This window comes from Hemitrygon akajei, chromosome 5, assembly GCF_048418815.1.
Source record: "Hemitrygon akajei chromosome 5, sHemAka1.3, whole genome shotgun sequence".
NCBI lineage: Eukaryota > Metazoa > Chordata > Chondrichthyes > Myliobatiformes > Dasyatidae > Hemitrygon > Hemitrygon akajei.
The window spans coordinates 186500564-186518119 of record NC_133128.1 but is presented as its reverse complement, the minus strand read 5'-3'; the positions used below and the strand labels follow the sequence as shown (position 1 = coordinate 186518119).

The 17556-nt window shown below is 42.0% G+C and overlaps 1 protein-coding gene across 5 annotated transcripts in view; it reads right to left on the bottom strand.

Moving 5' to 3' along the window:
* LOC140728557 (xin actin-binding repeat-containing protein 2-like) overlaps positions 1-17556 on the bottom strand; it is a 171053-nt gene that overhangs the window by 67961 nt on the left and 85536 nt on the right. The window contains exon 1 of one of the 5 annotated variants that reach the window (XM_073047464.1): positions 1520-1697. The exons of the other annotated variants lie outside the window; for them this stretch is intronic. The gene's annotated coding sequence lies outside the window, so the exon portion shown is untranslated. Of the gene's footprint in view, positions 1-1519; positions 1698-17556 lie in introns of those variants that run through there. 5 annotated transcript variants of the gene reach the window in all.

The window sequence follows — 17556 nt, the reverse complement described above, 5'->3', positions numbered from 1 at the left end:
GTGCACATCCTGACAGTTGGACTGTTGGTAAGGGCATAATGAGGTTGCATTCGTGATGCCACACTCAGATAGATGCAGGAAAGGTCTCCGTGGGTTTCCGTCTTCCGTTGTCCTCCTCTTTCTTTACATGAAGGCCATCTCTGTTCCCAATGGACCATGACAACACCATGCAGAGTACATTTGAGCTTGTTCAGAGCAATCAAGTAGAAATGAAATTGTTTTAGCTCTCCGTTACTTGGATCTCCTGAAGGTACCTCTGACCTAGCAACGGTTTGTCAATAAGCCCTCAGATTAGGGCAACAGCAGTTTGTACCATCTCCAGAAACCCACCAGGACTCATTTGACAGGACCTCCCAAACCTAGGACCTTCACCAGCTTGCAGGACGAGGGCTGTGAAAGGATTGGAGCTCCATCACCTGGAGCTGCCATCCAAGCCAAATGCCACCCTGGCCTGGAAACACGTTACTGAGTCTTCACACGGGAACTCTCTCCCTAATAGCATTGTGGTTTGATCCGCGCCGCATGGACTGCAGCAGTTCAAGAAGGCAGCTCACCACCACCTTCTCAAAGGCAGTTAGAGGTGAGCAATTAAAAACTGGACGAACCTGCAAAGGCCACGTCACTTCAATGAATTATTAAAAATCATCCTTCACACGTGCACCAACCCACAGGTTTATACCAATTTGGAAAAAACAAATCACACGAAGAATCTGAAAAGAATTAGTCATAAACTGGCCGGTATTTGGAGAGCACTGACTGAGAATAAGGGAGGGAATAATTCCTGCTGCTGACTGCATACTCAGCCGTGTGAGATTAAGAGAAAGCTTTAGCTGGTGTGCAGAGCTCCAAAATGGCTTCCCTCGAGGTTAAGTCAGCTCTCCTCAAGTATACCGAGCTGCCTTCTCTGTATGTTCCTCAATAATGCTTCGCAAAAAAGAAACTCTGTGATTTTTTAAAACATTATTTGGAGCTCTGAGGCATTTGAAGTGCCCTAAACAGAAACGTTGTGCAACCCCAATGCATTCTGATTTATTGCATGTACAGAATAGTTAAACACTGTTGCTCTTCTTTACTTTTCAAACATTGTAACAGGACACTTATAAAATGTTACAAAATAGAATAATCAAACTAAAATTACTAATTTCAAAAAAAAAAGTTTTGTAAATTAGCAAATTGCCAGTGTTAGAATTGGCTTGGCAATTTGAACCATTTTGGATTAAAGGCTTTCAGGTTAGCAATTCCCTAGCCATAGAAATTATCATTCCAGGATTAACAGTACAAATGTTACAGAACAACTGAGACCTTGTTGCCAACTTCTGCCTTGTATTTGCAATTTCCTGCATTTTCCACAGATAGAAGCTAAAATGCAATTTGCAAAATTAAGATGGACACAAGATCATTCTTAAAAAGATCTTTCATTTTTGTCCTGATAAACTCAAATACTGGCACGCACTTTAAACAGAGAAAGAAAAGCTGAGGTACTAATGAAAACAGTGTACATCAGAGTGTTTATGCTTACCTTCTTAATTCAGCAGACCTTTAACTGGTGGGATGTGTATGTCAGTAACTTACGTAGGAGAAACTCGTCTTTTAATCCTGTACCAGCAGTGTTCCTAACTTGTATCCACCAAAAACAAAAAAATCCCTCTTATTGAAGCAATTAACTGGAGACCAGCTCCAGTTAAATCTGCCTCTATCTCCTCTCAGACTTGATGGTGACAGCTGTTTTTATTTTAGCAGCTTGCAAGGATGCATCCAGTTATTTTTGGGTGCTGAGACCTATAGATGCTGCATCTAGTCAACTGGTTGTACTGGCGATCTATTTTTCAAGACAGGCTCATGCTGCCCTCTAAATACCTTCGGCACCTGTTAAACCAATCAAATAGGCTAGGATGTAAAACAAGTTAAAGCTATTAGGTTAAACACCTGCTTTAATTATTGATATACCTAATTCTCAGAAAGTGAACAATGCTGTACAATTTCATAACAAAGAGACTGAATGATCCACAGGATAGTTTAGCTCTAGACCCTTCAATGCAGCTGACTTATAAGTGCTCTCTGAAGTAGATTAGCAAGCCTCTACGTCTGGACAAACCTCACCTTGGCACCAAATATAGATGCTGTAATATCAGTCTTGAGTCCAGGTGACCTTGGTAAATCTTTCTCACAAGTATCTGGGAACTGGTTTCTAAACTGGGAAAGTTGTTCCGCAAATTAGTCAAGCCTTGGTCTGATATACTTAGCCATTTTGAAGTACTTCATTTCAGTTCTTGGATACAACTTGTCTCAATGACCAATTAAAGGGATGGCAGTCAGATAGAAAGAGTAGTCTTGTTGACCTCAACATTGACTCCACACTTCAGGACGCCTCATGGTGAAAGTTTAAGCATGTGTAAAGACACATTCTCCTAATTACCACCTATTGTCCTACCTCACCTCCAAGAGGACTACAACCTTGTTGTGGTTTGGAGGCTTGCATGCCTCAATGATGCCGAAAACTATGTTGGCTAGAGTCGAAACATTATCCTTTGCCAAACAGTTTAAAGGGTACAGGCCAGACTAAGAGCAGTCCACTGGTCCTCCAAGTTCGGAGGTTCAGCACAGGGCTATAAACCCTGACTGGTAAAAACAAGTTGTTATGGAAACAGCAATGAAGAATCCTACATCTGAATGTGATGGCATTCCTGAGGGAATCCCAGTAATTGAATGACTGAAGTAAAAATCAAGATGAAGCTTCTGACATGATGAAAGAAGCTCTGAACACCACCAGAAATGGAGGACCTTCATTGCTGCCCTAAATGTCAGCAAGTGTAACAAGCAGTAGAGGTCCTACTTGAAAGAAGGTTTAAAAGTATCAAGGGCATACCTGCCTTCTTGGTGGCGGATGTCAATGTCTGTCACCATGATCGGCATGGTAGTACCAACAGGGCCAAGATGGCTGAGTATGAAGGGTGTGACTGTGAACTTGGATTTGAGAGATTGAGTGAGTGAATCAGCACAAGGACTAAAATCTAACTGAACATATCGTCACCAATCTCCCTGTGGCAGAAGCATCTATCGTAACATTGACAGAAGTGACCACATACAGTTTGTGCTTGAATCTGGGAGCCCTATTTGAACCTCTTGCATCATCTCCCTACTCTCTGCTAGAGTGTCTTCCCCTCTAAGAGGCATTGTGTGAGATGCTTGCTTTGGAGCCGTTCCCCACCACCCTTGAATGAATGATCTGGACAGTGCAGATTTCACACTGAATCATTTTCACGAAAATCCAGCACAAATTTAACACTGTGCGGGGTGGGGGAAGCACTTGAATGTGAGAGATCAGTGGCCTCTGTGTGCCTGTTTTTCAGATTTGAACTTCTTACTCTTATCATTCTAATAGCCACTATTAGTTGAGACACTGAAAGTCAAGCAAACCATTTTAACCAGGGTTTATCTGCTTTTCACAGTACACTATTTGTGACCTTGAGTTTTTGTAGAAAACTTATCCCGTGACTGTTTAGAATCCTGACAAGCAATCATGTTTTCCAGTGCAAGTGAGTACAATAGACCGGTATGGAATACTTCACAAAACACCGTCATTCTTATCTCTCGTGACTCCATTTGATGAAAAGAACTGCATCCTGTGACTGACATTACAAACTGCACAGCAGCGACTCTGAAATGGATGACATAATTTCCCAGTTAGATCTGTATCCCATTACGGATTGTTGAATGATCGTTAAATCCTAATATCTGAGAGAGCAAAATAATAATTCCTGTAGTCATCACCTTCATACCATCAACACTATTTATAAAAAGGCAAAAAGTCAAGATTCTAACTCAGCTGATGAATAAGTATTGTAACTCTTACCTGAATTTATATTATCCGTTATGTAGCCTATAGTACCCATCTTGGAACAAAATCAACAATATTTTCACAATGCTGAGTGTTCGATTTAAGCTCTTACTTCATCTAATTAGCAAAGATTGTCCAGGATTTCTTAAATTGTGTTCCAGTCAGTAGGAACTGCCCGTGTTCAAATGGCTGCACTCTAATGAGTTAATATCCTTACAAGAAACCGGACTTGTAAGGCTGCTCTTCCTCTCTGTTGGCCTTCCTGCACGCACAGCCAGCAAATATATCACACATGCACACACCACAGTGAAATAGCCTTTGAGATAATGGGACAAGAAGCAGAAATAAGCATAGATGGATCATATAGCAAAAGCTAAAATGGCAGAAAACTTCAAGCATTGAGAGGATTTGAGCAGAATGTTATTAACCGCACACTGTACAAGACTGAAGTATAATTTTGAGAAATACAAATATTAGCAAAGCAATTCTGATATTATTCTTGTGAGAAATTGAACATGCTGGTGTACATTGTATATTGTGTAGCATAGGTTGAGAATGGTTAATGGCTGCATGACCCTAAAGTTCAAACAGTTTCTACCAGTCACCTGAAACTTTAGATTAAATTTCAGCCTTGAAGTCAGTTTATTTCAAATATGCAGTATTTCAAATTCAGTTTGAGACTTATTAGACATAATCACTGGCGGAAGCAACCTAATTTTGCTCAACTGCACAGTCTGATGGTACAATTACTAAAGTTTGATGGAGAAGAAGCTTCCAGTAGGGTATTGAGGGAAATTCTGAGTGTGGACTTTAAATCCAAGCCACGCCTGTACTTGTCTCCAAGGAGGCAGTAAAATCAATTATTTCTAGCAAGACTGACGAGAAGAAAATATTTACTTAAAGATGCCCTTTGTGGGGTCTCCTAATCTGGAGTCCATGTACCCCTTGGTTAATGGTAAGGCCTATGGCAGAAAAAAGGTTGGGAACCCCTGTCTTAAAGGAATGTTCACCCTTTGTGAAAACCCTTAAAATATCCTTCAAAGAAATGCACTAGTTGTGCAAAAATTAACTTTATTATAAATGTGCATTCATCACCATATAAAACTTGCCAATTAACAGATTCCGACGGTATCTATCGTATACCCTTCCTGCTATAGGGGCACAAAATGGAAAAAAACCTGGTAAATTTGCTTGGATAGTGTTGCTCAGTTACGTTGCAGCTCTAAGTCAATTACTCTTCTGGAGTGAATCATGGCAACTCCATTTCCTGATCATTTAACTTCACTCCAGAAATTATACTGAGCCCGCCTGATCATCCCTCCGCTTCACACCAATCTCAGTGGATGTGGGAGGGGGTGGGGCATAAAAAAAATCATTCTCTGGCAATATTTCATTTTGTGCATTGCAGGAGATCCTGGAGCAGATTTCCATGAGAGGGCCTGAAGATAGGCTTCTGAAACAACATGGTTTTCCCAGAGTAGCACTGGATTCAAATACTTGTCCATTAAATGAAGTATTGTCGTCTTTGGCACAGCCTGTCCCCTCACTACAGTGAACTCTCCTTACAACCTTCCTTGATTTTGAACCAGCTTTGAGCCTGTGATCACCGATTCTGCCACTGCCTGATCCAACTATTGTTTGTCTTCCTCCATGAACCTCTGATCTTTTCTACCACCCCTCCTTGTTTGAGCTCTTGGTCTCAATCCTATCTACTGCCTTCCCATCTTCTGAACTGCAGGCCTCAGATGCTGCTCCCCACACAGCTAAAGGGGTAGCACTTACTGGCCAAAGCGTAGCCTGCCTGGGTCCATGGCCACCAGCCCCTGCGTAAGAGAGTACAGCATAGGAACAGGCCCTTCCATTGTTGTGCCAAACCAAATAATTCAGTAATCAAACTGCCAATTAATTTAAACCCTTATGCCTACAACATGCCCATATCCTTCAATTTTCCTCACATTTATATGCCTATCTAAAGTCTCTGAAAAGTTCCTAATGTATCTGTCTCTACCACCACCCCATGCAGTGTATTCCAAGCATCTACCACTCTCTGTGCAAAAAAACTTGCCTCTCACACCTCCTTTGAAGTTGCCCACTTTCACCATACATGTATGCCCTCTGGTATTAGACATTCCAACCCTGGGAAAACATTATCTGTCTCCTCGTCGTGGCGATCCCTCGAGGTCGAGGATGATGGTCTTTGTTCTATTGATCTATCACAGAACGAAGACACCCGTGCGTGTATTTGTTTAACGTGTACTTGATGTTGCACTCCAAGAAGCAAACGATACTTCACAAATCAACCAACTGATTCCAATGGCATGGAAACCATGACGATCGGAGCTGATGGATTTGTTGCAGCCTTCACCCGCCTTCACAGCCATTGAGTTCGAAATAAGTTCGTCCACCTGTTCCACATTGAGATCTTATCTGTCTACTCTATCTATGTATCTCATAATCTTATAAATCTGCATCAGATCTCCCCTCAGCCCCTGCTTCTCCAGCAGAAAAACAACCCAACTGTGTCCCGTCATAGCGTATGCCTTCAACTCCAGGTAGCATCCTTAGTAAACGTCTTCTGCACTTTCTCCAAAGCCTCAACCTCCTTCCTATAATGGGTAACCAGAACTGCATGAAAAAGCTATGGCTGAACTAGAGTTTTATAAAGCTGCAACAACAGTGTCATGGCAATTTACATGCACACATGGAGGGACTAAAAACTATGGAGATCACAATTTCCTTTAGAATTTACAAGTCTTGGGCTTTGGACAAAAGCAACACACTTTCCATTGTGTGATCCAATCAGAAAGTCAATCAAAAAGGGGAGGCATTTTTGTCTTGGTATTTGTTTCAAGAAAAACATTTCCATAAGCCTAATGTATATAATTACAAAAAAATCATCTATGGAAAAGAGTACAGTTGACGTTTTGGGCGGAAACTAGACGCTGCCTGGCTTGCTGAGTTCCTCCAGCATTTTGTGTGAGAAGTCAAATGGATTTTATTTACAAAGTGCAATATTGGACAGTGTTGAGCCTCACTCACCTTAAAATAAAGAGCTTTCCTGACAACTTCATTTATAATCATGAGATCTTGATATGCAACCATCCTCTGCCATGGTTGTCTGTCACATCCCATGACAAATAACGATTCTTTAATACATTTACTATTCCAACCCCAAGAATCATTATTATTTCAGTGACAGCTTTTATAAGACTAGAAAGGCATCCGAGCCAAAGTAAGCACTAATTGGGTCCCCTCCTTCTGTTTCTCCTCTGGCCCTCTTCTCATCTCCTATCAGATTTCTTCTTCTCCAGCCTTTGACCTTCCCCACCCACCTGGTTTCACCTATCACTGTCCAGCTAGCCTCCTTCCTCCTTCCCCTCCCCCTATCTTTTTATCGGGCATCATTTCCCTTCCTTCTCAGTCCTCATATAGGATCTCAGCCTAAAGCGTCGACTGTTTATTCTTTTCCATAGATGCTGCCTGACCTGCTGAGTTCCTCCAGCATTTTGCGTGTGTTGTTCTTGATTTCCGTATCTGCAGACTTTTGCATGTTTATGTCATCATGAACTCCTATCCATAAACTTTCTCAGAACATTCACTTTGTCAACTGCTTAGCTCGCTTAATGACAGAATCACACTAAATTGGAAAAGTAATATAACTTCAGTTTTGTTAGAGTTAGAATAACTGATAGGTTCAAAATTAATTTGTCATCCAATAATAGCAGCATTTGAAAGAAAAAAGGGCTTTATATCATGATACAAATGTAAACCTAGTCAACAGCGGTGACTCATGTAAGGCTAGAATTCTTAATCATCTAAAAGACAGAAATGAGACTGTACTAATCAGGGAACTGAAGAAAGATGCTATCAAAAGAAAAATCTTTTGAAAAAGCAATAGATATTGTGTTAAGGAGATAAAATTCTATTTTATATGATAAAGTATTGCTAGGTTGGTTTGGCAAATTGAGAAACTGGGAAATAATCACTTTAATTGTAAAATAAAAATAAAAGAATTTAATGATTCTCTAAGAGTAAATAATTAAATATTATAATAGTGTGCAAAAGTCTTAGGTACATATATGTATCTAGGGTGCCTAAGACTTTTCAATAGTACTGAGTATTATGTCTTTCCAGTTACCAAGTAATATATACTACTACTGAGATAATACAAAGCTAAGTACTTATACAAACACGGGAAAGTCAGCAGATGCTGGAAATTTAAAGCAACACACTGAAAATGCTGGAGGAACTCAACAAGTCAGGCAGAATAACCAGTCAACGTTTCAAGCTGAGACCTTTCTTCAGCACCGAGCAGGAAGGGAAGGAAGAAAGCTGGAAGGTGAGAGGTGACAAGCTCCTGGAAAGGATGCTGTACGTGGCTGTGGTCGCGGGTCTGGGGAGTACCGGTTGAAGAGTCAGAGGGCAGCAGAGATCACAGAGGGGGAGCAAGTTTCACTGAAGTCCTATCCAGGAGAAGATTCAAACTTCTTCAGGGTAGGTATCCCTCATTATTTCTGTTTTCCAACCTCCTTCCTATTTTAACCAATATACAATACTGTGCAAAATCTTAGGTCACCATATATACAGTGGCATGCAAAAGTTTGGGCACCCCTGGTCAGAATTTCTGTTACTGTGAATAGCTAAGCGTGTAAAAGATGAACTGATTTCCAAAAGGCATAAAGTTAAAGATGGCACATTTCTTTAATATTTAAGCAAGATAACTTCTCCATTTCCATCTTTTAGAGTTTCAAAATAGTGGTGGCATCTGTTAGTCTCGCGAGACCACAGATCTGCGCCCGGAATGGTTTCCAGGGCGGAGTCCTGGGCAGGGTTGTATGGAAGACCGGCAGTTGCCCGTGCAGCAAGTCTCCCCTCTCCACGCCACTGATGTTGTCCAAGGGAAGGGCAAGGGCCAATACAGCTTGGCACCGGTGTCGTCGCAGGAGTTTCCAGATCGAGGTTGAAGGCAATGTCGGACTGCCTTAGGGACTCCAGTTCCGGATTTGTCCTCAGGGTTTACTCCCGTAGCCTTTCCCATGAGCGGGTATGGGCTGCAAGGCAGCAGAGGTTTGAAATCAGAGTTTTCCCTCTCTTAGATGGACTGCCTTCCCAGGCTGACGAGCTCCATCTACCCGAAGCACTGGTTTTAATGTGCCAGGACCCACCTTCGCCCCTTCTCCTGTCAGTAGAAACAGTTCTGCCGGGCTTAGAGGCTAAGCCACATGAGAAGGCCAGGAGTTGGACTTGGTTGTCAGAGGCTATTTGAGGCACATACCGTGAGGAGCATTTTTAGGTAGTGGGAGCTTGTCCCCACCACCACTCCTTGGCTTGACAACCTTGGAAGTTTCAAAATAACAAAAAAAGAAAAGGGCCTGAAGCAAAAGTTTGGTCATCCTGCATGGTCAGTACTTAGTAACACCCCCTTTGGCAAGTATCACAGCTTGTAAACTCTTTCTGTAGTCAGCTAAAGGCTGATTTATACTTGTGTGTTGCACCTACACCATAGGTATCGCGTACCCTACGCCGTACCTACGCTGTACCCTACTCAGTAGGGTGACGTGCACCTCTCCAGAAAAGTTACTCACGCATCGTGGTGACGCAGACCACAACAACTGTGATTGGTCCACTTGGTAGCATCACATTTCCTGCTACGCATTTCCAGTTGCCTCTTCTCCGCCATGTTTGTAGACTGTGCGTACACCGATACGAAATAGATGAACCAAATTGTCAAATCTACCTGCCGACATGCGAAAGTCTTTGAGGTGTATTTCCTCGTCCATGTCTCTCACAGAGAAACTCAACACTGTGGCATAGAAACCCCACCGCCAACTAGCGTAGAGACCAACGCATGCTCGCTACAATGTAGAGCGACGCAGAAGTGAAAATCAGGGCTACAGTGTAGGCTGCAATGTAGCCCATACACTCAAGTATAAATCAGCCTTAAGGGTCTTTCAATTCTTGTTTAGGGGATTTTCACCCTTCTTCCTTGCAAAAGGCTTCTAGTTCTGTGAGATTCTTGCATGCACTGCTCTTTTGGGGTCTATCTACAGATTTTCGATGATGTTTAGGCTGAGGGACTGTGAGGGCCATGGCAAAACCTTCAGCATACGGCTCCTGAGGTAGTCAATTGTGGATTTTGAGATGTGTTTAGAATCATTATCCTGTTGTAGAAGCCACTTCCTTTTCATCTTCAGCTTTTTTATAGACGGTGTGATGTTTGCTTCCAGAATTTGCTGGTATTTAATTAGATTCATTCTTCCCTCTACCAGTGAAATGTTCCCCGTGCCACTGGCTGCAACACAAGCCGAAAACATGATCGATCCACCGCAGTGCTTAACAGCTGGAGAGGTGTTCTTTTCATAAAACTCTGCACCCTTTTTTCTCCAAACATACCTTTGCTCATTGTGGCCAAAAGGTTCTATTTTAACTTCATCAGTCCACAGGACTTGTTTCCAAAATGAATCAGGCTTATTTAGATGTTCCTTTGAAAACTTCTGATGCTGAATTTTGTGGTGAGGATGCAGGAAAGGTTTTCTTCTGATGACTCTTCCATGAAGGTCATATTTGTGCAGGTGTCGCTGCATAGTAGAACAGTGCACCACCACTCCAGAGTCTGCTAAATCTTCCTGAATGTCTTTTGTAGTTGGATGGGGGTTTTGATCTGCCTTTCTAGCAATCCTACCAGCAGTTCTCTCGGAAAGTTTTCTTGGTCTTCCAGACCTCAACTTGACTTCCACCATTCCTGTTAACTGTCATTTCTTAATTACATTACACTGAGGAAACAGCTACCTGAAAATATTTTGCTACCTTCTTATAGCCTTCTCCTGCTTTGTGGGCATCATTTATTTTAATTTTCAGAGTGCTAGGCAGTTGCTTAGAGGAGCCCATGGCTGCTGATTGTTGGGACAAGGTTTGAGGAGTCAGGGTATTTATAGAACTTTGAAATTTGCATCACCTGACCTTTCCTAACAATGACTGTGAACAAGCCATAGCCCTAACAAGCTAATTAAGGTCTGAGACCTTGGTAAAAGTTATCTGAGAGCTCAAATCTCTTGGGGTGCCCAAACTTTTGCATAGCGCTTCTTTACTTTTTTACACTCTAAAATTGTACAAAACAATAATAACACACTAATCTTGCTTAAAATGTTGAAAAGAACATTTCATCTTTAACTTTATGACTTTTGCAGATCAGTTCATCTTCTACTCACTTAACTATTCACAGTAATAGAAATTTTGACCAGGGGTGCCCAAACTTTTGCATGCCACTGTATAAATACATACATCTAAGACTTTTGCACGGTACTGTACATGCTTTCAAAATATCCATTTAAAAATTATAAAGAAGCGAAGTGCTGTTATAATTTTTAAGTGTGTGAAAAATAAAAGCTAAAGCTTGGCAATGTCTACATTACAGCGCATTTATTTATAAATAATATACCTCATTTAAAACAAACTTGCCATAATAACTAATGTGAAAATCTTGTTAATTTATAATGAAAATAATTAAATCATGTTCATAGTTTCCTGATTTCATTTTAGTTTTCATATAACACAAAGGAGCCATTTCAGATAAAATGTCCCTTTTGGATCCAATCCAAAATGGAACTTTATCTCTATAAACGAGCAGGTGCAGCAGCTAAAACAGCCACCTACAGATCAGCATTCTACTGGTAGAAGTCTTATTACATTACTAATCAAACTCTTGAGCTGTTTAATGATATGGATTGATAACAAATACATTCTCTTGCAATGCTCCTTTTTGTACAAAAGATGGCAATAGAAGAACAAAGGTGGTTTGGACTCATGACTCTATAAGTGTTAGAAAGATGAGCCCTTAGAAATCGTTAGAATTGGCTGCCTTCTCCATGGCCAGAGGTTCGTGGAATGGATTTAGACTACAAGGAGAATGCAATCAGTCAGCTTAGATTGATTTCACGGAGAAAGAATAAAGCATTTCAATAGAACTTCTGATGATGTCCAGACATGCTGTAACTAACGTGGTGCTGACTGCAGCTGACCCTCCTTGGCAAGTAACTAGGGACAATGTTGCTTGCTGTCCTCAGTCTAATTTGGCCTCCACAAGATTGAAGAACACTAGTGAGAGTGAGGATCTCATTCTAGGACAGGGCTTCCCAACATGGGGTCCACAGTCCTTTTGCTTAAAATGGTAAAAAAAAAAGTTGGCAACTTCTTTTCCAAGAGTGCAATAGATGGAGAACAAAAATTGTGGATCCAGTGGGGGTGAGAAAGAAAGAAAAATGGGGGAAAGTAGAATTTCTGCAGGCTACAACAGCAGGAAAGATGAGAAACCATCAGGGTAGAAATGTCTAGTACCAGAAGGCATGCAATGAAGGTTGGAGGGAGTAGGTTCAAGGGGGATGTGAGGGGTAAGTTTTTTCCTCAGAGAGTGGTGGATGCCTGGAATGTGCTGCTTGGTGTGGTGGTGAAGGCAAATACATTTGAGGCTTTTAAAGAGATTTATATAAGCACATGAATGTGAGGAAGATAGAAGGATATGGAGAGTGTGTAGGCAGGTGGGATTATTTTTGGGGTTTTTTGATTTACTTTTCAGCCGGTGTCAGCACACATTGTGGGCCAAGGGTCTGTTCTGTGTATGTTCTACGTAAACCAGCTGAGAGTGAGTGAGTGAGAAAGAGGGAGCGGCTCTGTGGGTGAACAGGGATGTGTTGGGGAGGTCATGGAAGGAGTTCAGAGGAGGGGAATGAGAGGGACTCTTTGACGAGGGCGTGGATTTGTGTATTTGTGCCTATCTGTGGATAGAATGTAGCTGCTTTAGGATTGATTGTAGTGAGTAGCAAATATGTATGAATGTACTATATATGTGTGTGTTGCGTCTGGTGTCCAGCTTACACTTTTATTGAACCAAGACTTCGCTTTGTCAAGAATGCTTGATAGCTGGTGTATAATGTTCACATGACAGTATAAAAATTCACAGAGTCAACTTCTACACAAACAGAAACAGAAGAGTGCACAAACAGAAAAGAATTACACAGCATTTAGTTTCTTCAACATCTACCAACCATTTGGTGACACTCAGTTCATTGGGATCTGTTTTTTACACACTCAGAATAATATCCAGTACAGTACAAAAAGTAACATATAAATCAAATCCTGAAACAAACAAACACACACACACACACACACACACAGACTCTGGGTTGCATTCATGCATATGCAGGCTTTTGTAGTCAATTAGAAGGCCATCATTCAAGTCTGCGTTTTAAATTCAACCTACAATCCATATTCAGTTCTAAGGACTGGCTGCTGATAAAATTAGTCTTTGCTCTATACCATAACTCCAGAATATAACCAAATGCTTAACATCTTTGTCAAGTGGATGTAACTGCTGTTTGCAAACACGCTGAAAGCCCATTCAGTATCAATAAACACTGTGTCAGAGAAACTCAGTAGGCCAATCAGAACCTGTGGGAGGAAAGAAATTATTGACTTTTTATGTGGAAACCCTGCATCAGGACCCATTCAATATCACCTTTAAGCAGTTCATGGTGTTTGGTAATTAATTTATGGTAATTAAACACAGTTGAATGTAATTTAAATCATGTAAAAATAAACATAATTTAAAAAATAAAGCTCAAAAACACATTTAACGCAAACACGAGAGATTCTCAGATGCTGGAAATCCAAAGCAACACACAAAATGCTGGAACTCAGCAGGTCAAGCAGTATCAATGGGAAAAAGTAAAAGTCAATGTTTTGGGCCGAGGTCCTTCTTCAGGACTGAGAAGGAAGGGGGAAAATGTCTGGATAAAAAGGTGAGGGGTGGGGAAAGAGGTTACCTGGAAGGTGACAGAAGAAGCCAGGTGGGTGGAAAAGATCAGGGGGTGGACAAGAAAGAATCTGATAGGAGAGGAGAGTGGACAATAGAGAAAACGAAGGAGGAAGGGACCTGGGGGGATCCGATAGGCAGGTGAGAAGAAGTAAAAGGTCAGAGCTTGGAATAGAGGAAAGGGGGTGGGGAATGTTTCACTGGAAGGCGGAATCAATTTTCATGCCATCTGGTTGGAGAGTACCCAGCAGAATTACTGTAAAGCATACTCCTCCATCTTGAAGGTGCCCTTATCTGGGCACAAGAGAAGGCCATAGATGTACATGTCAGAATGGGAATGGAACAAGTTATGTTTCAATTAATGAACATGATGCACCATCAATAACTCTCTCTGAGACGTGAAGGCGAGATATCGGCTTTTATTGACTGTAAGAAAGAACAAGCAGTAATTGACCACCATTCTACATCCTGGAGACTGAGGGCCGGGCTCAGGACTCAATCGCTTTTATACCGGGGGCTGTGGGAGGAGCCACAGGAGCAGTCAGCAGGGGGCGTGTCCAGACAGGTATATGTAGTTCACCACAGAACACTATTATTCTTATGCGCAAAGGAACAGAAACAAAAACAGCTGAGGTAACTTTTTTCTGATTGATGGTAATCCCATTGAAATGGATTGGGTCATCCTACATGTGCCAGATATAGCAAACACAAGGAAATCTGCAAATGCTGGAAATTCAAACAACACATACAAAATGCTGTGTTCCACCAGCATTTTGTATGTGCCAGATATGCCTGGCCTAAAGCTAATGAGCCAGACACACCGATCATATTGCCCTTCATTTGGCTCTGATACACTCCTGGAGTCAATGTTGAACCTATAGTACTGCCACAGTGCTACTGAGAGGGAATTCCAGGATACAATCTTAGTGATGATGCATTTCCATGTCAGTAATTTAGTAGTAGTTCACATGCTTGTAGGTGCTAGTATTTACGTATATACACCAGGAGTCTTTAAACCATAAGACCAAAGGACTTAGTAGCAGAATTAGGCCATTTGGCCCATCGAGTCTGCTCTGCCATTTCATCATGGCTGATCCATTTCCCTCTCAACCCCATTCTCCTGTGAAGGTCCTGACTAATCCAGAACCTATCAACCTCTGCCTTAAATATACCCAGCGACTTGGCCTCCACAGCCCCCTGTGGCAACAAATTCCACAGATTCACCTCCTACTGGCTCCTTTTTTTCTAAATGGATATACCTCTATTTTGAGGCTGTGCCCTATGGTCGTAGATTCCCCTAACATCCTTCCAAATCTACTCTATCCAGGCCTATCAACATCTGATAGGTGTTTTTCTAACATCCAACATGTAAAGGCCCAGAGCCATCAATTGCTCCTCATACAACGAGCCTTTCATTCCCAGAATCATTCTCATGAACCTCCTTTCAATCCACTCCAATGTCAGCACATTTTCACTTAAATAAGGAGCCCAAAACTGTACACAATATTCCAAAGTGCTTATAAAGCCTCAGCTTTTATATTCTACTCCTTTCGAAATGAGTGCTACCATTGTATTTGCCTTCCTCACCACTGACTCGAATGAACCCTTGGGGAATCCTGCACAAGGACTCCGAAGACGCTTTGCACCTTGGATTTTTGGATTTTCTCTCCGTTTAGAAAATATTCTATACCTTTACTGCTTCTACCGAAGTGTATGACCACACATTTCCTTTCACAGTATTCCATTTGCCACTTCTTTGCCCATTCTCCTCATCTGTTGCTCCCTGCTTTCCCAGCCCAACTTGCCACTTCACCTATCTCGGTATCATCCGCAAACTTGGCCACAAGGCCATCAATTCCATCATCTAAATCACTGACGTACAATGTACTCTCTTGATGGCAGAGATTTCTTATTTGGGAGGTGCTGTCAGAGTAGCTGAGTGACGGCAGTGCATGTTGTAGACGCCCCACGCGGACTGGTAAAGGACAAGACGAATGCTGAGGCTGATAGGCAGGATGCCAACGCAGCAACAGCTTTTTCCTGGATGGTGTTGAGTTTCTTGAGAGTTGAAGCTTCTCTCATCCAGATATCATGCTACAGCCTGAAGCCTCGCTAACGGCAGGAAAACATTTGAGGTGACAGGTGGTGGGACATCTATCACAGAATACCTGCTCTAATGGCCACGGTAGTTACTTGGCTGGTGCTGTTAAATCGCTGCTAACTTGTGATGCCGAGATGTTAATGTGACATACTTGACAATGATAACAACACCAAGTATCAAGGCGGGTTGATTAAACTTGGCCTTCATGACATTGGTTATTGCTCGGTGCTGTTGTGACATGAATATTACTGGACGTCAATATGGCGAGTGCTGACAATTGGCCAGATCTTGCTGCATGCAAATGTGAACAGTTTCATTTGCTGAGAAGCTTTAAATGGAATGCAATCATCAGCCAAAATCCCCACTCCTCATCTTGTCACAGAAGGTCGTTAATAAAACTGCTAAGGACATTTTGGCCTGCACTGCACTTGTTCCTTCAGGCTATCACAGCTGGGGGTGGTGGTGGGGATAATCTCACACTATTAAATGCTCCCAATGCTACGCACATTAACTGACCTCTGACAAGCAAGTCCAGCTCCTTGCCTTCATGTGTTGTTTAGCTACTAAGTCTTAATAAGCTGATAAGGAAGGCGGGCTCTGTCGTGGGCAAAGTACTGGAGAGTTTAACATCGGTAGCTGAGCGAAGGGCGCTGAGTAGGCTACGGTCAATTATGGAAAACCCTGAACATCCTCTACATAGCACCATCCAGAGACAGAGAAGCAGTTTCAGCGACAGGTTACTGTCGATGCAATGCTCCTCAGACAGGATGAAGAGGTCAATACTCCCCAATGCCATTAGGCTTTACAATTCAACTGCCAGGACTTAAGAACTTTTTAAAGCTATTATTAATGCTTTTTGAGCTAGTGATTTAGATGCATATCATATTATTACTGAGTTAAGTATTGTATTGTATGTAATGAGTTTTTGCTACAACAAGTGTATGGGACATTGGAAAAAAATGTTGAATTTCCCCATGGGGATGAATAAAGTATCTATCTATCTATCTATCTATCTATCTATCTACTAGGCTCGGAAGAGCTGTTTCTACTGACAGGAGAAGGGACAAAAGGCAGGTTACTGGTATCTCAAAACCGGTCACTTCAGGCAGATGGGGCTCATCAGCCATGGCTGGCAGCTCATCTAAGATCTCAGACCTCAACTGGCTTGTGGCTATAGCCACTCATGCGAAAGGCTTCGGGAGTAAACCCCAAGGAAAAATCAAGAGCCCCTAAGTCAACAATGACTGGAAACTCTTGCAGTGCTACTGGTGACAAACTGGAGCAGTCTCTACTGTTCCTCTGCATCAGCTACAGGGAGTGAGGGAGCCTGCTGCATGGGCAACAGCTTGCTCTTCCATATTGCACTGCCCTGGCTTGTGGATCATGTTGACAGCTGGCACGTAACACCCGCGGTCGACCATGACCAGTGAAGGGCAGTCCTGCTGGTGGTGTGCTGCTTCCTACTTCTTTTGTGAGAAATCATGGTAGGACATAATCAGATTTCCTGGCCGCCGACTGAAAGTGCCATTTTGAATTGGTATTTCAAGTAGGCTGGATAATGTTAGACATTTTGGACAATTTAAGAATATGTATCCTGAATTTTTATATTTATTTATTGAGATACTTCATGAAGCAGGCCCTTCTGACCCTTCAAGCTGCGTTACCTAGCAATCCCCTGATTTAATTCTAGCCTAATCATGGGACCATTTACAATGACCAATTAACCTACCAACCAGTATGGCTTTGGATTGTGGAAGAAAACACATGCGGTCACGTGGAGAACATACAAACTCCTTACAGGCAGCAGCA